General features: G+C 36.7%; 1 protein-coding gene across 5 annotated transcripts in view; it reads right to left on the bottom strand.

Annotated features, from left to right (window-relative positions):
* The window catches only part of GAREM1 (GRB2 associated regulator of MAPK1 subtype 1), a 202301-nt gene that overhangs the window by 76528 nt on the left and 110637 nt on the right, over positions 1–15136 (bottom strand). The window contains exons 1-2 of one of the 5 annotated variants that reach the window (XM_025429216.3): positions 14664–14758; positions 5565–5704 (exon numbers count right to left, since the gene is read on the bottom strand). The exons of 3 other annotated variants lie outside the window; for them this stretch is intronic. The gene's annotated coding sequence lies outside the window, so the exon portion shown is untranslated. Of the gene's footprint in view, positions 1–5564; positions 5705–14663; positions 14759–15136 lie in introns of those variants that run through there. One more of the 5 variants, XM_025429217.3, reaches the window with a different exon arrangement.

The following is a 15136-nucleotide window of genomic DNA, read 5'->3' as shown; positions in this document are numbered from 1 at the left end:
TGCATATTACAGGATTCCCTTTATCCATTCATCCTTTGTCCATTCATCAGTGGACACTGAGGTTGTTTCCACATCTTGCTTGTTGTGAAGAGCACCGAGTGCTAGTATCTCTCCTCACTTCAATTCTTTTGAATTGTTGGAGCAAGTGGTAATGCTATTTTTAATGTTTTGAGGAATCTCCACACTGTTTTCCATCGTGGCTGCACCACTCTGTATTCCTACCAACAGTGTACAAGGGTTCCAATTTCTCCTTGCACCTCAAAAATACATACTGCACTTTTAAGAGGTCATGGGGCTCTGTGTCTGCAACTTGTTCTCAAATGGTTTCAGAAATGATCAGTTAGAGAATCTGTTAATCCATAATAACACTTGTTTGTCTACTCAAATCCTTTGCTCAATTTTTTAACAACTGGTAATCAACTTATTAAAAAGGTTGATGTAAGTATCTGCAGTGGTGACTTCAACCTCAACTCCCAGCTTGAAACTGATGGAAGTAATCTGCTTACCAGTCTCCGAAGGACTGTGCAAATCAATGAGTCTGCTTGTGGATCCTCACCTGAAAAAGATCCCAAGTCTTAGAACCTTCAACAAGAAGTTTTTCTTGTAGTTGTTCTCAGAGTCTCAGTAGGCATCTGAACTGGCCCTTTCACTTTCAGATTCTTGTCCTTTGCACCTCTGATCAAGTCAGCAAATACCTTTTCCAAGTGAGATTAACTCAAATTCGGTGCCACCTCTGGTTCCATAGGTGTCTTCCTGATGTCCTTAAAAGTCATGGCTGCAGTGCAGCTTCCTGCTCAACTTATTCTCCAGTGAGAGTGAAGAGCGGTGAGCCAGGAGCAGGAGCAGGAGTGGGGCACCCAAGCCACTATAGTGGCTTCCTCAAAGAGCTTTAATTGATTTAAAAAAATTTTTTTCTATTGAATTGTAGGGGTTCCTTATATACTTTGGAAAGGAACCTTTTATTTGAGAAATGGTTTGCAAATATTTTCTCCTATTCTGTAGATTGCCATTTCATTTTGTTGGCTTCCTCTGCCATGCAGAAGCTTATAATTTGATAGAGTCCCACTTACATATTTCTGCACCTCTAGTCTATGCTTTTGGTGTCATGTCCATGAAATCACGGCTAAGATCAACGTCCAGAAGCAATGCCTCTATGTTTCTTTCAAGAGTTTTACAGTTCCAGGTCTTATGTTTAAATTAAGTCTTCAATCCATTTTGAATGTTTTGTGTATGGTGTAATATAAGGCTATAATTTCATTCTTTTGCTGGTATATCTAGCTTTCCCAGCACTATTTGTTGAAGAGACCATTCTTTCCCCATTGTGATTCTTGGCACCCCTGCATGGCTTTATTTCTGGGCTCTCTATTCTGTTCCACTGGTCTATATGTCTGCCCTTATGCCAATACCAAACTATTTTAATTATTGTGGTTATTTAATAAACTTTGAAATCAGGAAGTGTGATACACCTCCAGCTTTGTTCTTCCTTCTCAAGACTGATTTGGCTATTCACTGTCCTTTGTGGTTCCATATGAATTTTAAATTTTTTCACAAGAGTACTTTTAAACCATGCTTAGTTAAAAGAAAACAAAACCTGCACTTCATATAATCAATCTCATAGGTTCCAGATTATTATATATTTTAGTATAACGTATTACCATTTGCCTAACATGCATTTACATTATCTTCATAGGAAACAGTAGTTGCCAACTTTAGCACTGTCTAGATCCATTTCAACTTAGAAAGACATCCGGTGTTATTAGCAAGCCACCTACCCCCTAGTAGCCTGCTGAGGGCAGCAGTCCAGGATAATCACAGGTACCTCCCACTCCCAGCTCTTCCACTCAAAGCCTGCATACAGAGAGCTGCTGCCTAGTTCCCTCCCATCCCAAGCACTGGGCCAGGGGGGTTCTCCAAATCCTTCCTGGGCACACAGGCAGTCTTTGGATCATCTCCTGCTCTGTTTCTGGCAAGGTCAGGTCTCTAGGGGCCGGTGTGCATCCTGTTCTGGTCTTCTCACATCCTACCCTGGAGGAAGTCTTGGAAATGCCTTCTGGTAACTGGTATTAATATCACCTCTGTATTATATTCACACGACTGTGCTGCCTCCCCCGTCCCACCTCCAGACCCCATCTGTCAGGCTTTGTTTCTTTTGGATTTGATCTCTTTTTGGATCCAGATATCTAACTAGACTTAGACTGGAAAGGCTACATTCTTGTTAAAACCTGGGCTTGGGGATGCCTGGGTGGCTCAGCGGTTGAGCACCTACCCCTGGCTCAGGTGTGATCCTTGGTCTCGGGATTGAGTCCCACATCAGGCTCCCTGCCTGGAGCCTGCTTCTCCCTCTGCCTTTCTCTCTCTGGGTCTTTCATGAATAAATTAAAAAATCTTAAAAAAAAAAAAAACCTGGGCTTGCACTGCTGGCTTCTTTCCAGAAATTATCAATAATTATGTCTAATCATGCTAAATGGCAAAGAAAAAAAAATAGTAACCACTTACCATGCTGAATAAACAGCAATTTACTATATCTAGAAATGCCTAATTACTTGAATAATTTTTGGGAAATTAAATTGAGTAAAAAATTAAGCTTGAAGATTTCCAATACAAAATCATTTTGAAAATAAAACACTACCAGGGGTGCCTAGGTGCTTGAGTTGGTTAAGCATCCAACTCTTGCTTTCAGCTCAGATCATGATCTTTTGTGTTGTGAGCTCAAGCCCCACATTGGGCTCCGCACTCAGAGAAAAGTCTGCTTGAAGATTCTTTCCCTCTGTCCCTACCCCACTTGTGTGTGTGCTCTTTCTCAAATAAATAAATCTTTAAAAATAAAACACTACCAAATGATAAAATACATGCATATACTTAAGCATAAACTTGTAGTAATACAGTGACAGGTGAGAGAGCTAGTAAATAATCTATAACGAAATAAGTCTATAAGCAAACCAACAAGTAAAATGTATAAGCAAATCAAATATATACACAGAGTACAACTAACTCTTCATTATCCAGGGACAAATAAATTACAGAGTCATGGCATTTGTGAAAAGGTTAAAATGACAAGTCAGTAAAATGTCTATGTACTAGAAGACCACTGTTGGGAATCCAGTATTAATGCCAAAGCATGGAGAGTCTTTTCCACCAGCCATATTTTATCTAATTAAATTGTTAAAATCTGAACCCACATTAAAATCTGGCAAGTTTTTAAACTGATAATTAGAAATATCATTTAATGACAAATCAGTAAAACAAAAAAATCATGATATAAAAAAGATAAAGGATAAATAATTTCATTTTAATCTATGCCTAGTTCTAAGAGACTGAAAAACAGGGAAACCTTTAAGAAGTATCTCATTACAACCTGGATAAGGTAATGCTTATTTGATTAAACCGGCAATGAGTAGAGGAAATAGTTTATGGTTAAATTTGATCGAAAAAACCAAAGGCTTATTTAGTTCTCAAGATGAAAAGTAGCTGATGAATTTCTGGCTGGGATTTACTCGCCAAGCTGATGAAAATGACACTGGGGGCAATGTGACCTGGGTCTCAGATTCAGGTGATCATGGCACTGCTGACTTAGGTAGTCAGAAGAAGGGTCCATCCAGCCAAAAGCAGATCATGTGGTCTAGCGGTTCACCTTCTTAAGAGTCTAAACATTGAATGTACTTCCCACTAAGATTATATTAGGTCAACATTATACTGCACTCGAGGCTGGTTTTATTTTAATTCTGACTTGGGTTAAAGTCTGGGAGTCCCCACATGAATTGTCATGTTTATCAAAGATTGACAGTATCAACATCAACATATTGCTTAATTATAAACATAACTGAAAAAGAAGCAAAGTCAAGCAAGTATACAATTTTGAATGTAACATGAGATATAAACATTTGGGGGTCCTTTCACACAAAATAGAATGACTGGCCTTAACTGGCTTAGATCTATCAAGACAAATTCGCAATACCATTCTTTTATGAGAATTGCTTTAAGTATTCTGCAACACTTCATCAATATAAAGCAAATTCTCTTATAAAGTGATGGATATTATTAGAGGTAACTTGCTATATAAAGAATGTGTCCAAGCCCTGGTTGACAGTTCTTTTGTTTCAGACCACAGATAGCAATAAAATTCCAATAAAATAAAAGGATTTGGGGGTCTCCTTTGGTGGCAGGAAAACACATGGTTTATTATTTTGCTTTTTTTGTTGTTGTTGCATTAATGTTCTGGGAATCAGAAAAATGATCAACTTACTACTCCTGATTATGTTTCAGACACTGAAAAGTGAAGGGACATGGCATCACATTTGATTTTGGAGAACTTCATAGCATCTGATTCAAGAACTTTTAAGAAGGTTCCCAAAACACAAACTTAACATCAGAAGAATATTTATAAAGCAGAGTTGAGCTGCAGGGTGGAAAAAGCCTCATGGAAGGCAGCAGATCTGAAAACTTCCCACAACAGGGGAAGGAGGTTGTTACCAGTGTTAAAGAGAAGGGAGGAGACAACACAGTGTGGGCAGCGTCTCGGTTCAATTGGATCTCAGTCTCCGTTTTGTTTAAGCTACACTGCTGTTTGGAAACCAGGTTTGGAGAAGTCTGAATATAAACTCACCTTGATAGAGCCAGGTCTGAAGCCTTTAATTATGCATACTACGGAAACATGCATACATTGTGTCCCCAGCTGCTAGCAATGTACATACAATAATAAAAAAAGAAGTGATTTTTAGAGGATTAGGATAAAAAGAACAGGATAGTTGAGAGAATGTTAAGATTAACGTTTAGTAACAAGAACATTGTAACAAACACACATGGTTGCAACTCTGGTCTCCCAAAAGCACTGCTCTGCAACTGAGGGAAGCCTCCTCTCCTTGCTGAACAAGGAGGATCTCCATCCCCCACCTGGCAGCTTGTGAACAAGAACAAAAAGGAGCTCAAACTGGAAGAAAGGAAACGAGAACTATTAAATAGTACCAAATTCAGAAAAACAATCTTTTCGAAAGTGAACTGAGGGAACTATATCAACTGGATAATAGAGAATGAGTTTGTGTCAACTGGGGAAGACTTCTTGAGGAAGAAAAGATTCTTTCTTCTTTTAGGAAGTGGCATGAGATGCACAAAATAAACAACCTGAACTTAAAATCACAGACAAACCAAATCGAGTCAATTAAAAAAAATTTCATTTACCTTATGGAACATGTAAAATTGGGGAAAAGAAGTATAACAGGTTTATTTTTATTTATTTATTTTAAGATTTTATTTATTGATTCATGAGAGACAGACATGACAGAGAGTCAGAGACATAGGCAGAGGGAGAAGCAGGCTCCCTGCAGGGAGCCTGATACAGGACTTGATCCCAGGACACCAGGATCATGACCTGAGCCAAAGCGAGATGCTCAACCACTGAGATGCCCGTATAATAGGTTTATAAGACAGTTTTTGTCTACAGACAACAGTAGTATCAAGCAAACAACAAACTGTGCACCTTAGTAGGGACTTATTTCACCCAACCTTTCATGCCATTAACTATCTCATTTGCTTAAAGACCTCTATGGTATTACATTATATAAATATACCTTAAGCACTCACTAATTTTGAGCTGTCACTGTCTTGAGTTAATGTCAGGGAAGGTAAGATCTGGAAGTCTGACATGGCTGAGCTTCAGGTCCCTTTCCAGCTCTGCAAATTCACTCTTGAAATTCCAAAGACCATGATTCTAAGACAGGAAGGAATGAAATGTTGGTCATGGCCTCCTTGCTAATTTGAAAACTACTTTTGGAATCTGCAATTATTTCTTAAAATAGAGATTTAAAAATCTCTGAATTCAAAGTAGATTTTAATTTATCTAGTTTAAACCTGTTTTAAAACTTTTATAAAAAGCCACAAGGGGAATGCTGTACAAATTATCAAAAGGATATATTATGTCGCTCAATAAGAACAAAGGGCAGAGAGCCAGGCTTGTAACTATGATTAACACTTGTCCTAGTTTTGGCTAGTAAATATGTCTCAAGAAGTTCCATTATTTTGAATGAATCAAAATTTGGTGATTGAAAGAAAACTATGTATACCTCACATTACGGTAACAGAAATAGAGTAGTTAATATCCAACATCAGCCTAGAAAGTCAACCAAAACTCAATTTAAACATTAATATTAAAGGACATCTCCTTTTCCTACCTTTTAAACATGTAATTTAGCAACTCAAATGAGAGGATATGATATCAATAACAACTGGTATTTTGCTTTTCAGGTTAATTATGTCATAATGTACATTAACTGTAAGAAAGCCACATAAATATCATCTGTTTGGTATTTACAAAGAATCATGTCTGAAGACAAATAATTTTCACAGAATTATCATATTTATCCCAATTGTGCTACCATGTAGTTACACTGTCCAGAATTATTCAGTTATCCAGACCTTACCTGTAAAATTTTAGCCAAACTATATGTTCTTCAAAGATCATTTCAGAACTAAAATTCTACACACTGCTTTGGATTACATAGTAACTAGATCAAATGTGGTAGATATAAAATAAAACAGGTTTTATTTTAAACCTTGGCTCTCTGAAATTCCATAAACTTGAATTTACACACATTTTAAAAGTTGGAGGGACTGAACTCTTCATGGTCCTCATAATTTGTCTATAAATGGAAAGTCCATTAAGTTTACTAGGACTGGTATGTACAAAGTCAAACTACTCCCCCTTCAACTGTAGCCATTTCTCTAAATAGTCTTCAAAAGCTGTGAGGGTTTTCTAATGCTTATTGGCTTACAGGCCGAAATTATATATTAAACAATTAGACATAAGTACCTGTAGCACAATGGTTTTTAATCAGCTAACCAATAACCAAGAAGTATTGCAAGATACCTGAAAATTGTGTTCACTGAGTAACTTCTACATATAAGCATCTCTTTCCAAAAATAGGTAGAAGCCACTGTTATTGGTAAAAATTTAAAAGTCAATAAGTAATATTAAAAAATATAAATATTGATATAAAATATATGCTGAATGAAGGAGTACTTAATTCATAAAATTTTAATTTATTAGATTAGCAAGTCTTACGGGTTTTACTACCTGATAAACTTTTGGTCATTCTCTATTTCCTTAAACTACAAATACAAAATGTAGTGTGGGTCTATACACTGTCATGCTGTTAAAAATGGATCCTTGACTTTGTAAAGGTAGCAAAAAGTACTGAAAACAATGCAAGCTTTTTAAATCCAACCCTAAAACTTCAATGAGCTCAAAAAGGACATTTGCTCGAGTCCAGGGAATGTGAACACAGCATGAGAAATGTGAACATTCTTGGTAAGCTGACATCATCATGACAACCTTGGCAGGGCTCCAAGTGTCTGAAGCAGAACCGACCAAGTCTTGTTTATGAAGTGGGAGAAAGAAACTTGGACTTTCTGATTTACACCTTGGCAACAAGGAGAGATAGTTAAAAGAAAGGGAACACTTTTTACGGACAGTATCTGGCAACATTCAGTGAAGAAATGAAAAGTGGAGAAAACTATCTGAAGTTAAAAACCGCTCCCCCCCCCCTTTTTCGGAATGAGTCATTCTGAGTCTCTCTCCTCCCTAAATATATATACACATGGAGACATAAAAAAGTCTATTTATGAAAGTAATATAACCACTTTACAGTTTGGAAAGTAAGAAATAAAATAACCCATAACAGTTCAGCCTCAATAGAACTACTATTATACTATACTGATGAAGATTTTTAGCTAATATTAGAACATTCTTGCCCCAAGTCCTTTAAAAATAGAGCCAGGGTCTTTAAAGATCTTTAAAAAATGGACCCAAAGACATTAAAATGAGGTTTAAGGAAGGATAAACATTTCTACTCAAACTTGTGGATGTCCCTATTTCTGACTATAGATGTGGTCTAGCTGATACTGCTTCAAACTAAACACAAAACCCCTTTGCTCTAGGAAATTTAAAAACAGTATTTAAATGCAGTTTTAAAAATAGCCCTACATGCTAACTCTCGTAGGTTATAGATCACATTTTAAAGTTCTTATTTGGACATTTGTCCTTCATTATTTAGCAAACTATAAACTGAAAAGCTTTCATTTCTATTTTATGCAATAAAAAGATAACAGGAGTTATAAAAACATCAAAATTCATACTGTAGAAACAAACCAAGCAATGGCCTACTGGTTTCAAAATACACATGAAATCCAACTGCTCAAGGTTTTATATTTCTGTTCCACATTAAGTTTTATGGCACATCAGGAATGTAAAGCATAATGTTTTAATAAAATTACAATTTATTAGATAAGTTCCTACTTTTTGATAAATGTACTCTGTTTTTGAATGGTATGCCTATTTTTCACAGCAAAGAGAACAAACATTAGCAAAATAGTTTGTGAGGAAATTGACACAAACATTTACCTAGAGATCTGTATCTTAAATTAACTTCTTTGTCTTTGGGCTAAACGTCTGCTACTTCGGTCTTTTCAACTTTTAATTTTTATGATGCACTGTTGTATCTCCTTACCTCATTAAAAAACGTTGAAAATAATCAATGATGCTATTTTAATGTAACTAGGAAGTAATTTTCATTCAACTGCGTTAAACCAGTAAGAAGCAACCAAGCACCATTTGAGTGCCTTAGTCACATATCCTTTTTAATCACAATTATATATTCACTTTCTAAGCTCTCCAATGGTTTTTAAAGGCTATCTTTAGGTTTATTACTCATTAAATCTGACTCAAATTTATCAGTAGAAAAAACTTAAGTTTAACTATTAATGCAAGCAGGAGAACAACAATTACAGTTCTTGGCCTTAATTTAACTCAGATATAAATAATAATAAAGGTTCAGATATTTTCCATGAAAAGCTTTACAGTGTGGATTAAAGGCCCCATATGACACAAGTTTCATATAATTCAACCAAGTTTATGAGTCACAATTCATTTAGTGAAATTTAACCAAGAAAAGTGTGGATATCATTAGTTCAAGGATGACTTTAAACATTCAACGTCCTAGAAACTTGGAAAACAAATATTCTAATTAATACTTGAACTCCAAAATTTAAGTATTTCTGAAGCAATGCTTTCCTCTTATCAGGCCTCTTATTTAAACAGAAAATATCACTAACACAAAACCCCCAAAATTTGCTCGGCATGGTTCAACAGACACACAGTTTAAATCTGACCAGCTACCCCCTGTTAAAACTCTCAGTACATTCTTTGAAAAGATGGATTAAAATATTAGTTTCCAAGCCATAAAGAAATGCCTGTGAAAAGGAATCTTTTCCTCAGTGGAGGTACACAGCTGTTGATATGTCGATTTATGGAATTATCTGAAGTACATGTTTTTTGGTGCAAATGCATTATGTCTAAAATGCCCAAAGTTAAATGGAGAAATAACATAAATGAAGATGGTTCGAAAGTGCTTCTAGAGCTAAGTATTCTCAATGTAAAAACAAAACCAACAACACCCTCTTCCCTCTCAACCCCCACCCCAAACAAAGCCCTTTCAAGCAGCTGCAGGATACATCTTATCAGAAACCAGGCAGGCACCAATTTCCAAACTTAGGGTGTTGCAAAAGTTCACTTATTAGGCAGTTCTTCAAAACTTTATCATTTTCCCAGGCAAACAAGATTACCACTGGGGATTAAGTCGCCAGATCAGCACACAAAACCTGATTTAAGCGATGATAATGCTAAGGCAGGGCCCAGAGTTCTACAGGACACTGGGAAAATGCATCCCAGGCCAATCCCATGTGGGGTGGAAGAAACCAATCTTCTTGTGCTGCCACACTGGCTTGTCAATGGGAATCCTGTCCTCCTTGCTACCAGTCACTGTTGGAGGATTCTGGGATGTAGGCTCCGTAAGGCAGCGCTGGAGAGCAGCCTCTAAGAGTGCCAAAGTTTCAGGAAATGAGGGGCAGAACTGGAAGTCTGGGATGACAAGTTAAATGAGAACATGAAGGGATGTGGATTGGCATAAGGAGGTGAGGATGGAAAATGGAACAGAAAAAGGAGTAGGACTGGGTCTCAGGGTAGGTTAGTGAGGACAGATGTGAGTCAAAGTTTACCCCCTTCCTTCTTTCTGTGGATCTACTTCCTCTTTCCCCAGGATCAGATTTAAAAGACCAGACTTATTGAATATCTGTGATTATGAGAGAAGGCAAGAATCTCCATGGAAGAAGGGTTTGGAAGGATGAGGTAAGAGAGAAATCCAGGCTGATCTGGGGTCTCTAGAAGACAAAAACTCCCCAGCTGTGACCGTGGGATAGAGGAGTTCCCAACGACCTCCCTTCTGGAGCTGCTACTAATATAAACTGGTATAAACTGAGAACACAAAGGGAATTAGAATATAAATAACAAAACAAAGCAGTTCAATGAATTTTTTATTAATAACAGACCAACTCATACTAAATCTTTCAACCATACATTTCCACACGCCAACTAGATCATCTGTTGTTTTTGATAGAGTATGGAGTTCTTAGAAGAGGCAGATGTTAATATGGAAATAAAAGTTACATTCATTTTCTATTTAGGATGAGAACCTATATGTACAACTTTCTTCGCTGAGTTTGATTCCACTTACGCTGAATTAATATTTTTAAATATCGTCACATAAAGAAATTGACAAAATAGTTCTAACCAGATGCTGATAAAAGAAGAGTCTGTTTTTTCAACATGACTTTTGAGGGCCTACCATGTGCCAGGTATTTTCTCAGGGTAAGGGATACAGCAGTGCTGGATCAGAGAAGTTCTGAGTGCTACTTTTCTTTCTTAGCATAATACTGCGACAAAGGAAGTATCTCAACTTGTAACTGGTCTTTGTGAGCCACTATTGATCTACATAATAGCTATTTCATTCATGTATGGCCAACGTTTTTAACCTTGGCCCAACTATAAGGGTTGAAAGAATCTGTCACACTTTGTTAAGTTCTCAAGTCACTGGTGTAGTTTATTGAATTTCTTGCTTTGTTTACATCAGGATCTTCTTTAACTCTACACTTGAACTTTTGAGTTACATTAGATAAAAGTATATTAGAAAGAACACAAGGTTTACCAACAGATATCTGATTACTGTACACTGCAATCACACCTTTGCCAGGTGGAATCTGAAGGGCTTTCTGATAGTGAATCAATTCTATGCTGTTCTGAGTGTGTGAAAATACTGGCCAGTGGAACCTGGACCTTTAGGATTTAGAACTGTTAGAGGGTTGGGGAGGGCTTAACAGAGGGGTGAAAGGGAAGAGGCTAAAACGGGAGAGCTAAAAGTCTCCAAAAAAGTCAAGAAAACAAAGTTCTATCCTTAGAAAGATTATACAATTTTTATTTTTTTATTTTTAAAGGTTTTATTTATTTACTCATGAGAGACACACAGAGAGAGAGGCAGAGAGAAAGGCAGAGGGAGAAGCAAGCTCCCTGCAAGGAGCCTGGTGCGAACTCAATCCCAGAACTCTGGGATCATGACCTGAGTCAAAGGGAGACATTCAACCACTGAGCGACCCAAGTATCCCCAATTTTTATTTTTTAAATTATTTTTATTTTAGATTTTATTTATTTGTTGGTTGGTTGGTTGGTTTGAGGGGGAGGGTGCAGGGGGAGGGTGCAGGGGGAGGGAGAGAGAGAGAGAATCCTAAGCAGGCTCCACGCCCCTCATGGAGCCCAATGCGAGGCTCCATCTCACAACTCTGAGATCATGACCTGAGCTGAAATCAGAAGTTGGATGCTTAACCAATGGAGCCATCCAGGCACCCCTATATAATTTTTATTAATAAACTGATGAGTGGGATCTCTGGGTGGCGCAGCAGTTTGGCGCCTGCCTTTGGCCCAGGGCGCGATCCTGGAGACCCGGGATCAAATCCCACGTCGGGCTCCCGGTGCATGGAGCCTGCTTCTCCCTTGCCTGTGTCTCTGCCTCTCTCTCTCTCTCTCTCTCTGTGTGACTATCATAAATAAATAAAAATTAAAAAAAAATAAATAAATAAACTGATGAGTTAGAAATGAATGATTACAAATAAAAGATGTCCTATATAGGTCTATGTTAAGAAACTGGTAAATATTGGTGAAGCCAAAGAAACCACAGATAACATATGTGAGGTATAAACCATCTTATAATCTAAACTGGCAAATTCATTAGCATTATAAGGTTGCAATAAAATGAAAGAATCCTATAAAGAACTTATTAAACTCAACACCAAAGAAACAAACAATCCAATCATGAAATGGGCAAAAGACATGAAGAGAAATCTCACAGAGGAAGACAGACATGGCCAACAAGCACATGAGAAAATGCTCTGCATCACTTGCCATCAGGAAAATACAAATCAAAACCACAATGAGATACCACCTCACACCAGTGAGAATGGGGAAAATTAACAAGGCAGGAAACCACAAATGTTGGAGAGGATGCGGAGAAAAGGGAACCCTCTTACACTGTTGGTGGGAATGTGAACTGGTGCAGCCACTCTGGAAAACTGTGTGGAGGTTCCTCAAACAGTTAAAAATAGATCTGCCCTACGACCCAGCAATTGCACTGTTGGGGATTTACCCCAAAGATACAGATGCAATGAAACGCCGGGACACCTGCACCCCAAGGTTTATAGCAGCAATGTCCATAATAGCCAAACTGTGGAAGGAGCCTCGGTGTCCATCGAAAGATGAATGGATAAAGAAGATGTGGTTTATGTATACAATGGAATATTACTCAGGCATTAGAAACAACAAATACCCACCATTTGCTTTGACGTGGATGGAACTGGAGGGTATTATGCTGAGTGAAGTAAGTCAATCGGAAAAGGACAAACATTATATGTTTTCATTCATTTGGGGAATATAAATAATAGTGAAAGGGAATATAAGGGAAGGGAGAAGAAATGTGTGGGAAATATCAGAAAGGGAGACAGAACATAAAGACTCCTAACTCTGGGAAACGAACTAGGGGTGGTGAAAGGGGAGGAGGGCAGGGGTGGGGGTGGATGGGTGACGGGCACTGAGGGGGGCACTTGACAGGATGAGCACTGGGTGTTATTGTGTATGTTGGTAAAGTGAACACCAATAAAAAATAAATTTATTAAAAAAAAGATATTTCACCTATTTAAAAAAAAAAAGAATCCTTTAGTGCCAGAGGTCATTCCTTTTTCCCCTCCACATTTATATTTTGTGTTCTCTATATTGAAATTCCTATTAGTGATGAAAATACTATTTAACAATGTAAGCAAAACAAAATTAGCAAAAGATTATCTGAGTTTCACAGATTTTGTGAAATATGAATAGCATAGCATGAAAAAAATCTTTAAAATACATAGATTTCCCATGTTTAAAACGGGTGTATTATATATAATACATTCTGTTTCAGTGCCTAAAAGAGTGCCTGGCACATTAGGTCAATAAATATTTATTACATGATAATGAACAAAGGCAAGATCACTATGGCTAGAAAAATTGCGATTTTCATCAGGGAGAGTTCAAAATTAACTCAAATTGCCATCAGCACTACCTTCACTGTGAAAATTTGTTTCTTTTCTACCTACAATGAAAATTTAAGACTTTAATGACACATTGTAGCTAAGAGAAAAACAAGCTGTATTTCTCTCCAAACCTCCACAAAATCAGGATGGCATTCTAATCATACCAGAATGCGCTCTGAAGAGACCTCAGAGATAGCAGAGTTAAATTCTCTCAATTCATTGCTCAAACTTGGCCTAGAGAGATTAAATGATTTGCCTGAAATCTCACAGCACAGTAGTAATTAGAATTCTATTCCTTAGGACCTCCCTCCAGTGTTTTTGTTCTTTACTGTATTTAAATAAGTGTTTTGTGAGAAACCAAAAGTCATAGGCAAGATAAAAGGGAGTAATAAGAATCAACTGTATTTGCCTGATGATAAATTTAACACAGAGATCACTATCTGAACAGACTCTGTTCAAGAAAACTCCACAAACAAAATTGCTTTTATAGGCCTTTAAAAGAATGAAAATTTGGAATCAGAGATGGAAGAAAAAAATTTTAAGAAAAGATAGTCTCAGGATCTTTATCTATGTTGAATGGCTCAGGTCTAATTATGGTATTCTAAGTGTTTTCCAAAACAATTGATCAGTTATATGATTTTACAGATCTATATCTAATTCCTTTAAAAAAAAAATCTCGAAACAAGAAGCCTATGATGAAAGAAAAAATAGTGAAATATAAAACTGTATCTTTGGATAAATAAATAAATAAATAAAGATTTCTTACTTTGCCTCTTTGGAATAGATATATTTTAGATACGGCTGTTTTATCTGGATTTCTGTTTTTAATCACTATTTATAAACCTTACTTTAAGAAATCAAGAACAGAGAGAAAGTTGTTAAAATGACGGGGCTTTCCTTTCATGTTTCGAAGCTTTCCACCCAACATTTTAGTCACTAGCAATAGTTTGATGGAATAAATCCAACCAACATACAAACATATTAGAAATTTCTTATTTCATGTTTATCTTTTTAAATAATGACAGCTAAAAAAAAAAATCACTGATTTCATCCTGCTATTTATAAAGATGAGGGAACTAAGGACTTCTTTCTTAGTATCCTGTCACCCTTAAGTGCAATTTAAATTCACAGAAAGAAAAAGAGGGTGTTAACAGGTAAAAACCATTCTATAAAAGAAATGGAGAGTTTTGAAGCAAACAAAAGCATTTAAAAGGTTATAAGCCTACCGAACGGAGTACAACTTAGGTCCATACAATAGTTGAAAAAAAAAAAGAACATTCTGTACAGTGAAGCAAAATTCCATACACATTTATTATTAGAGAAGGCTTTTTTTTTTTTCCAAAATGAATATATCTAGAAGTATTCTTTGTTGCTAGGAGCAACATTCTTACAACCACATTCTATTGCCTGAATCAGGTCATGATTACCTTTAAACAGACCCTGCCATTCTAGAGAAGCACTTTTTCTTTCATTCAGGATTTCTAAGGAAATGGCTTTCATCTTAGGCAACTAAACATCTGGCTTCTTGGTTTGTTTTAAGGAGCAAAATGGGAAAAGAATGAATCACCATGAAGCAGGTCAGGTTAGCAATTTTTTCCTATTTCAAAAAAAGTTATAGTCTCCAAAAGTTTTTCCTTGAGAAAATGAGTAATTCAAAATGCACTGGTAATTATAGATCAGGGATTTTCAAATACGTCTA

This window comes from Canis lupus, chromosome 7, assembly GCF_003254725.2.
Source record: "Canis lupus dingo isolate Sandy chromosome 7, ASM325472v2, whole genome shotgun sequence".
NCBI classification, from domain to species: domain Eukaryota; kingdom Metazoa; phylum Chordata; class Mammalia; order Carnivora; family Canidae; genus Canis; species Canis lupus.
The sequence above is the reverse complement of the archived record's forward strand: the minus strand, read 5'-3'. Positions and strand labels throughout refer to the sequence as shown.